At 37.2% G+C, this 14,230-nt stretch overlaps 1 protein-coding gene across 3 annotated transcripts in view; it reads right to left on the reverse strand.

The window, feature by feature from the left end:
* Positions 1 to 12,548, reverse strand: part of plppr2b (phospholipid phosphatase related 2b) — a 94,819-nt gene extending 82,271 nt beyond the window's left edge. For 2 of the 3 annotated variants that reach the window (XM_067459014.1, XM_067459013.1), the window contains exon 1: positions 12,409 to 12,548. The gene's annotated coding sequence lies outside the window, so the exon portion shown is untranslated. The remainder of the gene's footprint in view (positions 1 to 12,408) is intronic. The other variant, XM_067459016.1, reaches the window with a different exon arrangement.
* Positions 12,549 to 14,230: the final 1,682 nt, after the last annotated feature.

Below are 14,230 nucleotides of genomic sequence, written 5' to 3' on the forward strand. Positions count from 1 at the left end.
AAAAGGAATCTGATATTTGTGCTTCATATTGGTGCAGTAAAGTTTTCATCATTATACAAAAGACAGAAAGAAAAGCTTAGAAAGCTTCTAGCTAACAATTTATGCCCAGGGATCTACTGCCCAAACTGAATTTTTTATATTCATAATTTTTGCCAACAGATTTTTTTTTGGTGCTGGTCTAGCTAAAGTCTCTAACAATAGCGTTCTCTCACTTCTTGTATGCCTGATCTAGTAAGCACTTTTCTGAACAATCCTTTGTACTGCGGTATTTGGATAAAAAAGTCTGCTAAATTAATAGATAAAAGTTAAAATCTTGGCATCAATGTTGTCAAATTTATTGCAACCTAACTTGATGCATGGAAAGGCAAAATTATCAGCAAACAACAAATTTGGTCCTGTTCCTTACACACAACTCTCACAGACTAAAATTGACGCTATGAGCTTTTAACAAGGGTTTTAAGGTGTCCCTATTATGCTGTATTTGTTTTGGAGGCTCCTACAATAGATTTACATGCACCCAAGCTCAAAGAACACAAATTTTCTCACACTATTGCAGCATCACCTTTTTTCCTCACTGTGTCTGAAACAGTTCGATAAAGGATTTGGTCTCTCTAAACCCCTCCTTTCCGAGAGCCTCTGCTCTGATTGGTCAGATGGCAAAGTCTCTTGTGATTGCTTTACAGCGTGCTTCTGAAATGAAACGGCCATTACCATATCTGAATTTAGGCTCTGGAGCTTCCTCAGCCCTAGATACGAACAGTACGATGACATCGGTTTTACCATATCAGTTCAAACCCAAATCCTCGAGGAAGAGCCAGCAAAGTGGATTTGCTTTCAGAGAGCGGTTTCTTCTCGACATGTCAACAACACAAACCAAACTCTTCCAGGATTACTGTATGGTGTGAGGCAGGTCAAAATAGTGTTTGCAACGAAGACCTTATGCTGGAATTATGTAAATTTGTTACAAACCTACATAGGTTAGTTTAGGAAGTAAAGCTGGAATCAATGACAACTCGTTTCAGGAAGTTCAGAATCAATAACCAGTGGCGTAGCACCAAATTTTGGGCCCAACGTGATCTCATGAAAATACGCGAGTATTTTTACGTAAAGTGTGATTCTACTACACGTACATTTACAAACGTTTTCACACACAATAAAACGTACAATACTGACTTATTAACAGCACTAAAATGTACAATATTGACGTATTGACGGCACTAAAATGTAAATTATCTACGTATCCAAGTCTGAACGTGTAAGTTACCAGCCACCGGCTCCCATAAATCGTGGCATTAATGTTGTTTATTTTATATCCAATAGTCACATCAATACATATTTTCAGTCACATTTATTAAATGCATTTTACTAAGTTAATCAACCTAATATAAAATAACAGAAATATAAAATAACATTTTGCTCTCGTGACTTCTGCTACAAACTCATTTCGGATGACTAGATAATGTTAAAAGAAGACCGTCAGATGAATAACATTCTTGCCAACCATTTTGCAGTATTTAGCTTGTTGTTTGCTGTGAGACATAAAAAGGCATTTTCTCCTATTCAGCAACTGGCGATCACAAGATACACCAAAACACAACATCAATTCACAAAACACAACACTTTATTCGTTTGCTGTAATCCAAATCATTAGAATCCATATGTTTGCGAGAAACAAATCCAAATTGAGCCCGGTGATCTTCATCTCCATTAGCCTTCCATTAGTCTTCATCTCCTCTCAGTAGCGCGACGGTAAACATCAAATCTCGCGCTCGTTGTGAATTCAAATTTAAAAAACACGCCCTCATGAAGCGTTACGACATGATTTACGGCAGTGGCATCGAACGCTCATTGGCTCTCGCCTGCTTCGTCACAGATTTTGACATGCCGTGTTTCAGTCGATTTGTATTTAAAATGGGAAACGCGCAACTTCACGGAGAGAAGCCAAGGGGGTAATCTAGCACTCGGAAAGCGTTCCACCCCTAGGGGCTGCCATTGCTAACCAAGCCATCACCTGCTGTTAGCATCCCATTGACTCCCATTCATTTTTGAGTCACTTTGACAGTGAATAACTTTACATCTGAGACGTTTAAAGACTCCATTTGTCCATTGTATATTTCTAAAGAAACACGACAATGTATAAAAGGCTCCGTTACCTTGTATCTTACACTATCGCCCCGCAGAAGCTGTTTTTGTAAAAATAGGCTAACGATTGCGTCATAACCAACGCGACTCTGTCGCACAGTTGAGAAATTACCGTATAAACCTGAGGAGACGCTCGCAGGCAATCTTTTACTGTCTATGAGGCAGTCGGGGGGACGTGGAGACATAAAGTCTGATAAAGTCAAGGGGGAAGAATGGGGAGAAGCCCATAGTGAGCCAAAAGCAACGCGAGAAAATATTTAAACAACGTGATTCAGATTTCACTTTCGACATCTACTAGAAGACCTACAGCTGTCAGACAGGAGGCTCACGTCACATCTACGTCGTCAAGCTCAGTCTGAGCCTGCGCAGTTCGCTTAGCCATCAGGAAGTGAGTGCTCCTAGGTTGACTTCATTATTTCGCCGTTGACGTCAATGGGATCGCTCGGTCCATTTCTTTTACTGTCTATGAGAGAAGCCGGATTAATATTTTCATTGATTAATAGCTAACATTCTGCTCTGTACCTCATACAAAACTATTAACGTTATATACCACCAGAGAGGACTGCGACTGCAACACATCTTCATTTGAACTACTTTTGGTACCGCTTTTGACATTTTTGCAATAAATAAATTATTGTGATTACACTGGTCTGTCTGTTATGCTTTGATTTATAACAGTACGTTGTTTTAATGAATGCTAATGGGTAGGTTTAGGGGTAAGTGTAGGATTAGCCGTTCAAAATATTTTTTTAATGCTATATTGTTATCAAAATCGTCATTTTCCAACGTTTTACCTTTTATTTTCTTTATATTCTGTATTAAATTGGTAGGTTTAGGTTTGGGTTAGTGTTAAGGGATCGTACATTAATCAATAAAATGGTCAAAGGGAAGTTATATAGATATCTTTATGATATAACAAAAAAAAATGTTTTTACCAGTATAGAGTTTTGTATTCTTGAAAAAAAAAAGATTTCATGATGGATTCGTAAATATTTTAAGTTTTTTAGCTGTAAAAATGTAATAATACTACGTTTAAATGTTGCAAATACGTCTATATTTTACATTTTAGCACTTCTCCAAACGTACTAAGACGTATGTTTAGTCTATTTGAAAGTAACGTATTAATACCTACGTATTAACGATGAGACCAGGCTGGTATGTGTATGTATTGAAAACTTACTTCTAAGGGCCTCGGGCCCTGGTTACTCGGTACCCTTTATCCCCCCAGTCCGATGCCCCTGTCAATAACACAATGACTTCATTTATTGTGCACTTTGATCTTTGAAACTTTGCAGAGCTTTTGCATGCACAAAACAGTTTATAGGGGTTTATATTTTTGTATAATATTTTTTATACAAAAAAGCATATAGGGGTACTCAGAAATCAAGGTTAAAGGGATAGTTCACTTTAAAATGAAAATTCTGTCATCCTTTACTCACCCTCAAGTTGTTTCAAACCTGTATGAATTTCTTTCTTCAGCTGAACACAAGGGAAGATAGTTTGAAGTAGGGCTGGGCGATAAATCGATTTTATGGATTAATTCGAGTTTTTAGTTTACGACGATTTTTGTGAATGAAAATCGGTTTTCTCTTTCAAATCCGCCGACGCTCCCCTCTGAGCTCCCGTAATGGCTCAGCCCTCCCCGCGCGCGTTTGCCACAGAGGTACACAAACAACAAGGATCGCGTCTAACAACATACAGTGTCATTCGTAATTGCTTCAGTTTTTCACAGAGCAATTAACAATACCCCGCTGCAAAGTGTGTTTGAAGTCTGAACGGAACCGCGCTAGGCGCTACTCATTTAAAGCTGCGCTGACACGAACGCAGCGCGAGCTCACACACGGGCCAATCTCGTGACAGACACGATACACTGCAGCGCTGGTGATCCAGTGAGAGAGCGTTTAAATTCACCACAGAATTAATACCATCGCTACTGTGATCTAGTGGAAGCGGTCGGGGCAGAATTCTGTTATAAACCACAGATATCAGCTCTAACAGAGCTGAGCGAAGGTCAGGGGTTTCAGTCACAAAACACCAACATTTACCACGATTGTACTGTAGTAAAACCACATGGATTTAATGTTGTTGTTGTCATTATTTATCTCAGGATTCGTACAACCTTTTGAGATTGAAATTCAAGCACTTTCCAATGGTTTTCAAGAGCTTCACACTTATTTCCAGCACTTCAAAGCTCTAGATATCCGACTGTAATGTTATTTTTAATGTGATGTTTTGTAAAACTAAAAGTTTAAAGGGGTCTTGTGAAAGAAATAGTCGAATGTTTTTTTTAGTTTATTTTTTTAAAAATGTGTAATCCATTTTGTAGCATTTTTATTTAAAAAAAGATATGAAATGCCCACCACTATAACCAGCAGAAGAACACTTATTGATTTATTAGCGATTTCCACTCCCTAATGTATGGAGAAAAGTACGAAGTCACAGTCTCAGGAAAAACTAAACTTTTCTTCAAATTGTGACTAAATTACAGTAAAGTAAAGAGCTCCTTTAATAATCACTGAAGCTGTCGATCAGTTCAGTGTGAGACTATTGAAGAACAATGCTAATCTATATAATAAGAGCATTACATTTAAATTTTCCCTATACTTTTTTTGCACATTACTGTTGTTAATAAAAGTTAATTTTATCTGCATATCAATTCATAAACCTTTGATATGTATACTGTATATTGCAAAAGATATGGTGCCCATTTATACTGTGGAATAGTCGGGGGTTATTCACATGCAGAAAGTTTTGCACCCCAGGTGGCACTTCTACCAAGCTGCAAATATTTAATTTTACCTAAACAAAATAAAGTTAAAACTTGTTTTGAACAATTTCTTTGTCATCTGCAGATTGATTTTAAGTAGGAAGGGGGAAAAAATCGTTTTAAATCGTAAATCGAATTTTTGGTGAAAAAATCGGGGATTTTTTTTTTGGGCCATATCGCCCAGCCCTAGTTTGAAGAATGTCAGTAACCAAACAGTTAACTGGAGCCATTGACTTCCATATAGGAAAAAAAATACTATGGAAGTCAATGGCTCCAGTTAAAGGGTTAGTTCACCCAAAAATGAAATTGATGTCATTAATGACTAATGTCGTTCCTCACCCGTAAGACCTTCGTTCATCATCGAAACACATTTTAAGATATTTTATATTTTAGTCCCAGAGCATATGCAGTCAATGCCCACTATACTGTCCATGTTCAGAAAGGGAATGTTCCGATGATGAACAGAGGTCTTACGGGTGAGGAACGACATTAGTCATTAATGACATCAATTTCATTTTTGGGTGAACTAACCCTTTAATTGTTTGGTTACTGACATTCTTCAAAATATCTTCCCTTGTGTTCAGCTGAAGAAAGAAATTCATACAGGTTTGAAACAACTTGAGGGTGAGTAAAGGATGACAGAATTTTCATTTTAAAGTGAACTATCCCTTTAACCTTGATTTCTGAGTACCCCTACTACTCAGAATGTTAACATTACCTGATAACTGCCATAAAAACACAAAGAAAAAGTCACATGATGAATCAAACATCACAAGTAGGTTTTTTAGCAGAGGTAAAACAAATGTATGGATGCACGCATGTACGCATGCCATAAAAACCTAATGTAACCTATAACTATAACTGATTAGTAACCCATGAGTTGTGAAACTGAAGGTCCTTACTCTCTGTAGTCATAAAACATCCCAGGATGTCCTTCGGAAATAGAGTAGGGGTGTAACCCCAGGATCCTGGCCAAATTTGCCCATTGTTTATCATGACCTTCTAATCATCCCCCTCTTTTGATTGGCTTAATCACTCGGTCTCCTCTCCACCAATCATATGGTGTGTGGTAGGCTTTCTGACGCAATATGGCTGCCATCGCATCCTCCAGGTGAAGGCTGCACATTAGTGGTGTTTGAGGAGATTCCCACTTCCATGTAAACCACTTTGAGTACCCACCCAGAAAAGCGCTATATAAAATGTAACAAATTATTATTATTATTAGTTACTTAAAGCTACACTGTGTGGTATGACCATCCAGTGAATATTAGTTTCTGTTCCTCTCAATTCTGATTTCGTTTTAACTCCTACGGTGGCCGATTTAGTCCAAGATTAACATGCCAATCCCCCTCTTCACATTCGACACGGTGCCATCGAGTGTTAAAACGCAAAAGGTGAAGCTTGAATTTACGGGTATGTCCCTCTTTGGCTAATGTACTTTAAGATGGAGGGGCAACATGGCGACCAGCATTCGAACCCCTCACCCGTATGTATTTTCAATGGTATATTATTAACTTACGAGAATACTTTTTTACTTGAAAAAAGTAAATATACATTAATGAGCACATATATTTTTGAAGTGTTTTTAGCTAAGAATAAACTAAAAAAGTTACACGGTGTAGCTTTAAATTTTCACGTTTTCCCCACATAAATTATGACTTTCACTTCGAAAACTGTACATTTAAAAATATGTTACTGTAAAACTACATGAAAAGCCCCATTAAACCTATTACAGTTTATCACAGAAGAATAGATTAAGGGAACTTCCCATTAACCAATTAACAGGTTTTTACCGTTGCATTATCATAGTCTTTTACAGTTAAAATGATGATACTTTTTTATAGTGTAATAATAGAGAAACATCTGTTTTTGCTGGGCTAATCATAATTGGGCTAAACCAATCATCATCATTTTAAAATCGTCCACCTTGTTTTAATGTCTAAAATTCTGTTTGAAGCCTTGTGCTGACTAGCTGCTGAAGTGACAGCGGCACTAACGCATTATAGTTTATGTCCCGAGGACCAGCTGGATCTGTATAATCCTTTATTCCTAAAAACTTGATTTGGTTGAGTAGGTGTAATGACTTCATACTGTTAAAACTCTTGAAAGTAACTGTCAAAGCTTCTTATATGAGTGTTAGTGTACACTTCTCTTGCAATTAACAATGCACTGACAAACCACTGACATGCATCATAAATTGTCACACCAAACTTAAAAGTGGGCCGCTACATTTAAAGCAAACACACAGCACAGGAAAAATGAGCATAGGTGTGCGTTCTTAAGAAATCCATCTTCAAAGGCAAGTCTACTGCACCCCTTATGATACATCTATCCTCTGAGCTCTTTAAAACATTCACTCTTAGCAACAGAGAGAGGGAAAGACAAATTCAGGTCGCTGCAAAGGAGTACATTAGAAACAAGGAGAGCACAAGGGACAGGAAGAACCACAAAAGGAACAATATAGGACAACCAGGACAACAAGGCAAGATAATTCTGTGGCACTAATTGGGTTAAAAACTTTGAACAATAATTAAAACACTATCAATTTTTAAGGCTATGAATGTCATTTAGCCCAAGACTGCAAACCAAAAGAAAAATCTAACACTGTTTGGTTGATGGAACCACAAAAGCGCAGGCGGTTCCAAACCCATCGCTTGTGATTGTCCTGAGCTGTGACGTGAAAGGCAGCAGATAAATATAAGTCCATTTCACGCTTTTAGGAGCATTCCAAAAATAGAGCACTGATAAAACCTCTACTATAATATTATGAAATTATCTATTTTTGAGACTACAGTATGTTTGGCAAAGAAGAAAAGCTCTATTTGCTCCCATAAAGGTGTGGTTATGTGATCTAGAAGGAGATAACTGGACAATGCTAACACGCAAAAACCTTTGGTATTCTGACATCAGGTTGGCTTGCAGGTCTTTGGAGAATAGTGTATCGGTTAGAGAACATGAGGTGGAAGTTAGCAAACTGATTGAAATCGTTTAACACATTTAGGAAACATTCTGCCACTAAAGAGTTTTGCTAAACTACTGAAAATTGCCTCAGTGCTTACCTCTTTAAATATGCATGCACTTGGTACAGCCACAAAAACTTTCATGCTCAATTTAGATGTTTAGCATCTGAGGAAAACATAAAAATATCAAAAAGTGGTTTCCTTCTATGCTTTTGATTGGAAGTCTGGTATGGTATAGGGTTTCCATATTTCATAGCTTTTCAACAAGATTTTTTTTTTGACAACTAACTTTGACAACATAATGAACACTGCCATTTTAAAAAATGACTTGATAATGACTATCATGGGGTAAAGTATGAACTGTGTGAAACATGGAACAAGATAAGACTATTTTAACACAGGAATAAATAAAAAAGTGTGAACCCTAAGTTAAGAATTTTAAGGTCTAATTATGTTCTTCCTACTATGTGAAACCATGCTGTAACTGTGAATGTCTCTACACAACAGATCTGAATGCTTATCAGACCCATGGCAAATGATTTGCTGCTATCTTTCAGCTCCGTTGCATTTCAAACACCAGCAGAGGACTCAAAGACAGAGATGCCCCTGGTTCAACCAGTATGATCTGAAGTTACAGAATGAATGTTATGACAGTGCTCAGATGTTTCATGCTCTCTATGTACACATAGAGCGTGGGTCTCTGTGCCACTCACAGTGCAGAAATCTTCAGTACCAGCTGCTGACTGGCTGCTTTATCCTCTACAAAGTGGCCAAGATACATCCACACACTGTGATTTAATTATACTTTGACTAAATCTCGGGTATGGCTTTTGACTTGCGGCATTAAGTCTGGTCTACTGATTGTAGCTTATTCTAGCCAAGAAACACCTACATGGAGAGGAAAGGCCACTTGACTGTTTGGAAACTGACCTAGTACAATTTGTTGTGTTCTTATGTGTCAGAGAGCTCTCAGATTTCATTAAAAATATCTTCATTTGTATTCCAAAGATGAACCAAGGTCTTACGGGTTTGGATTCAGAACAACATGAGCTAGGGTGTGTAATGACAGAATTTTCATCTTTGGGTGAACTAACTCTTTAAGCAATTATTATAATTCATAATTCCCACCCCTATATACTGAAAATATTTGTACTACTTTTTCTAATTGCATAATTAAAATGAGCTAAAGCAGCACAATTGCTATATATTTTTTCCTAACTTAATTTGATTGTGTTCAACTTAAATATAAATGAAACTGAAGATTACTTGATCCGTTTGTTTTGAGATTACATGAATGATTTATGTTGCTTTAACTGAAACTGGACAGGGCTTGTTAGTTCCCAGCATGCTATGTAGATGGCTCAATCAAGAGAGCAACAAAAAAATGTTTCAGTGTGACCCTTCCATAGACAGCAACATAATTAACACTTTCAAGTAAGCCTGTCACGAAAACAAATTTTTCTGGACGATAAATTGGCCAAGAAATTATAGCGATAAACAATAATATTGTCGTTCTGAGACCATTTTCATCTAAAATAATAAAAATGGCATAATAATGCAGGTAAAAAAAAATCAAGGATCAATAAACTTTTATTTCTAAAGACTATTTAACACTGAAAACAGAAAACATTTAAAATATCAAAAAATAAATCATTAATCAATAAATCATTAATCAATAAATCTTCACAATAAATGAACAAAAGACCAAAAACAACAAATAAAATGCATGAAAATGGCAACAGATGAGGTGGATCATTTACTTCAGCATATGATATAGAACTTAATTATCAACAATTTAGGATACATCATTAAAAAAAAAGTTATATCTTGTAATCATGCTCTAACAACTTGACCATCTCTAAGCTAGGTGAGATTTTGATACAGAAAGAGAGAAGACATTAATGACATGCTTTTCATTTATTTGGCTGAAAAAGTTGAATGTGTATTGCTATCTCTACAGGAACTTATGTGCCTTTTTTAGCACACAAAGATCGAACTGAAGAATTAACTTGCATTTATCAAACTGCCAACTTCAGTATAGCTATTTATAGCCTCGTTTATACTCTGTGCGCCCGCCTGAGCGCGAGGGTGCGCGCGGCAAAAATAACGTCAACGCGGAGTGCACGAAACCCCATTTCGCATGCCGCTGTGCACGTCAAATTTTGTAACTTTGCGTGTGTGTGCAACTGAAGAAGCACAAGTACCAGGAGAACCTAGCTGAGCATGACGTCTCATCACACCAGCACCCAGTCTGCGCGTCGAGTATAAACACCTCCCCAAACGAGTCAACGAGAGAGACCAGGAAAACAAACAAGTATGCAAATGGAAATTATCGCGGCCAGAAAAATTATCAAACTCATTTTTTTTATCGTGTGTTTAATTGATTTATTATTATCGTGACAGGCCTACTTTCAAGGCTCAGAAAGGTAGTAAAGACATCGTGGAAATAGTCCATGTGACTCCACTGGTTCAACCTTCATTTTATGAAGTGACAAAAATACTTTTTGGTGCACAAAAACAAACCAAAATAATGACTTTATTCAACAGTTTCTTCACGTCTGTGTCAGTCTCCTACTCAGTTTACGTTATAAATACAGTGCAGCTCCCCGTCATCATCAAAAGCATGTGTCGTGGCGCTCATGTGAACCATAGAACTTGAAAGTGCTGCACTGTTGCGTAGTATAATAACACAGACTCTACGAAATTGTTGAATAAAATTAAGGTTGGACCACGGGAGTCACAAGGACTATTTTACAGATGTCTTTACTACCTTTCTTGGCTTTGAAAGTGTTAATTAAATAGCGGTCTATGGAGGGTTCAGAGAGCTCTCGGATGTCATCAAAAATATCTTAATTTGTGTTCTGAAGATGAGTGAAGGTCTTACAGGTTTGGAATGACATGAGGGCGAGTAATTCATGACAGAATTGTTTTGGTGAACTCACTCTTTAAATTACACATAGGTGTTTGGTCCATATGCAGTTTTACAGAGAACACAACCAATATTGAGATAAAAACTTCTGTCTGTACAAAGATTAAGTATAGATTTCAGATTTCACAGTCAATTTCAGAACACGTGTAAAACAATTTGATTGGATATGTATTTTACTTTATAATGAGTGCTTCAAAATAAAAATAAAATAAAAATTGCCTCCCTGATTTGGGATCTAGAAATTGTTTTCAGTCCACAATGTGCCTTTCAGTTTTGTGAAATGTTTAACAAAACGGAAAATGACATTGCAGATCATCATCTTCACATGAAGTTACAAATCTTCATTACACAATGCAAATATTAAGAAATGTTTATTCAGCACCAAATCAGCATATTAAAGTGATTTCTGAAGGATTATGTGGCACTGAAGACCGGAGCAATAGCTCACAGAATACATTACATCAATTATAATAATATTTTAATATATTTCTAAATATAAATCTTACTGACCCTAAATTCTTGACAAGTGTAACTGTTCAAATACAAATTACAATATTGATCTCTTCTTAGGTAAAACTTTATCAGCATGATGGGATCAAACTGCCAGTAATCCATCACTGCATTGAGGTCAAGCTAATAAAATCAGTGAAATTATAAATTTAATACAATAAGATCTTGCTTCTGTTATTGGCACAGAGTTGCAATATGACTTGTTGTTTTTTAAAAGGATAATTCACTTATTTTAGCAGAGGCGTTGGACCAGGGCCATATGTAAAACGTCCAACTTCTACCTCTGACCCAATTATGGCACACTAATGGTGTACAAAAGCATGCTAACAATTAATAAAATACAATAAGTGCATGTAAAATGTGTTTTTAATATTTAATATAAGTTAAGCAGAATCTGAACGTTTTTTGGATAGTGTTTGTCAGTTTTGAGAGCAATTTGGATCAGACGGTCAGTGAACAGTCTGTGGGCGGACCATGGCTATGTCGTCTGAGGCTGACACTAGAATTTGGGGGATGAAGCATTTTGATTACATACTGATTACATTAGGGCTTTGGGTTTACACACACACACACACACACACACACACACACACACACAGAGCTGATGCAGTACTAACGGGCAGTGTATTCATCATTGCATACTGCAGATCCTGACAAAACAGTCCAAGTATACAGTCTGCAAATGAATAACTGCCTTACAAATGCATAACACAAATGCAGCTCTAAAAAACCTTTACCTGAGTACTTTATCTTGTAGGCACACACACTACTAAAACCCACAAACAAAAGCACATCATGCACTCCATCGTGCAGTAAGTTTACGTGCAAAACTTTTACATTTACATCACTTTCACTTTTTTTAGCGGAAAGACAAAGTCTCTCTGTGCGACTCAGTGCCACTGCGCTACGACTCCCTGATGTGGGTCAGAGCCCGGACACTTCTCCCTGCAACAGCCTTGATCTAGTACGTCTCTGTTGCTTTTGCATTCAAAAGCATTGCATCCATTACAGCCGGCTTATTGAGCCACCCAATTGCCAACCCACATTCACCATTATAAACACATCAGCGAGAGTGAGAAAGAGAGCGAGAGATGGCTTACCTCTAATGGCAAAAGCAGAGATGGATGTAAAGGTGCTATATTACAGCCATTCCGGCTGGACGTGAACACAAGTGGTTTTAGAAGTGTGTGAATGAAACAGCAGCACCTGCTTAACTCAGATCTCAGCGTGTAAACGGCTGTCTCTTCACCAGAGGCATACTGCCACACTTCTCTCTCTCTCTCTCTCTCTCTCTCTCTCTCTCTCTCTCTCTCATCTCCTCCTCTCACTGTTTCTCTCTCGACACACACACACACATTGCCAGTGGCATCAGCGCCACCCCTCTTCACATTAAAGAGATGTAATGTGAATAAGTCCTAGCATTCAAGAGCAAAGATCAAGCAAATTCATTAATAGTCTATTATTGAATGAGGGTCTGAGAGAGAATTTGATGAAATAGGAGTGCAAAAAAAACTGAGAAAGGAAACATTTTTGTGCATTTAAGTTAATAAAAAAAGAACTCTTTCGCAATTGCTTTTTGTTTAAAGGTAGAAAACTGACGCTTAATATGCTCTAAATTGACGTTTAATCAAATAACAAAAATAACTCATTAAGGTACAATATTTCAGAGTTGCTAGTCACTATGGAGTTAAAAAAATTACATGAACATGCTAACCAATCAAAGATGACTTATAAAGCGTCACATAAACAGATCATTATCAATGTTTACATATATTTAGAGCCTTGCTGTCTAACAAACCTATAGGATCTTTGACATAAACACACATCGTTCGTTTGTGATATTCAGTGTGTTTGCATATGCAGTGGGAGTATTAAGTAGCTGAATAAAACAAAACCAATAGATAAAACTGAAAAGCTGAGAATAAATCTATGTGAGAAATAAAAGACAGATAGAGGGAGGGGACAATGATCAACCCACTGCTTTTAGTGAGCTAGTACTGCTGCATGACATTGTTAAAAAATATCACAAGGTCTACATGTAGGGCGGGAGGTAGATTTGCAGTTCCCATGGAAACTCGGGCACCATGCCTCACAAGAGAGACGTTCCCTTACACTCTTTAACATCGACGGATCCCTTGGACGATCTATTGCAATGTTTCAAATTAACAGCAGCCAAGCTAAACAAAGCTGAACAACACTTTAACAATGCATGAATAGAATGTGCTAAGCAAATGAATTCTTATCAGAACTATCAAAGTAAAATGAAAACCATAGAAGACTGCCTATACCGACTTACCTTAAACTGTACAAAAGACAAAACATTTGGTCAGTCACTATGCATTGACTGTGTAATTTTTGTGCCACTTGTGGAACTGAAGGGAATTTGAAATCACTGTTTTCAAACAGGTTTCCTATAAACACTCCCCCCATCTCCCATTGGTTGGACAAACTTGTAGTTCTGCCCCAAATTCAAACTGAGCCAATGCTGCTAAGCCCTGTCCTTTTTAGTGCTGTGCTCTTGTGTTCTGTCCTCTGGTTTTTATTTCCGCAACATGAAGATCTTACGGATTTATGAATGAACCGCTCGTTTTAAAATCTTCCTAGTTCACTTTTGACATTTGTTGTGACATCCTCTATTACATTGCTCATGGTTAACTCTTCAATAACTAACATACTCTCTTTGACAGCGATGCCATATAGAGCTACTGCAAAAAAGCAAGTGTAAAAACATTATTCTAAAGATGGCTGCATTTCTCTGGCGCATATGGCCTATATGGATGTTTATTTCAGTCATGGAATGAAAAAGATAATTGCGACAATCCTCACAATTATGAAAAAAGTCTCAACTGCAGGATATAAATATTTCCAGCAATTATTTTTCTTAGAATTGTGAGATATAGAGTAAACTCGTAATTGTGAGTT

This window comes from Pseudorasbora parva, chromosome 12 (genome assembly GCF_024679245.1).
Source record: "Pseudorasbora parva isolate DD20220531a chromosome 12, ASM2467924v1, whole genome shotgun sequence".
Taxonomy (NCBI): Eukaryota; Metazoa; Chordata; class Actinopteri; order Cypriniformes; family Gobionidae; genus Pseudorasbora; species Pseudorasbora parva.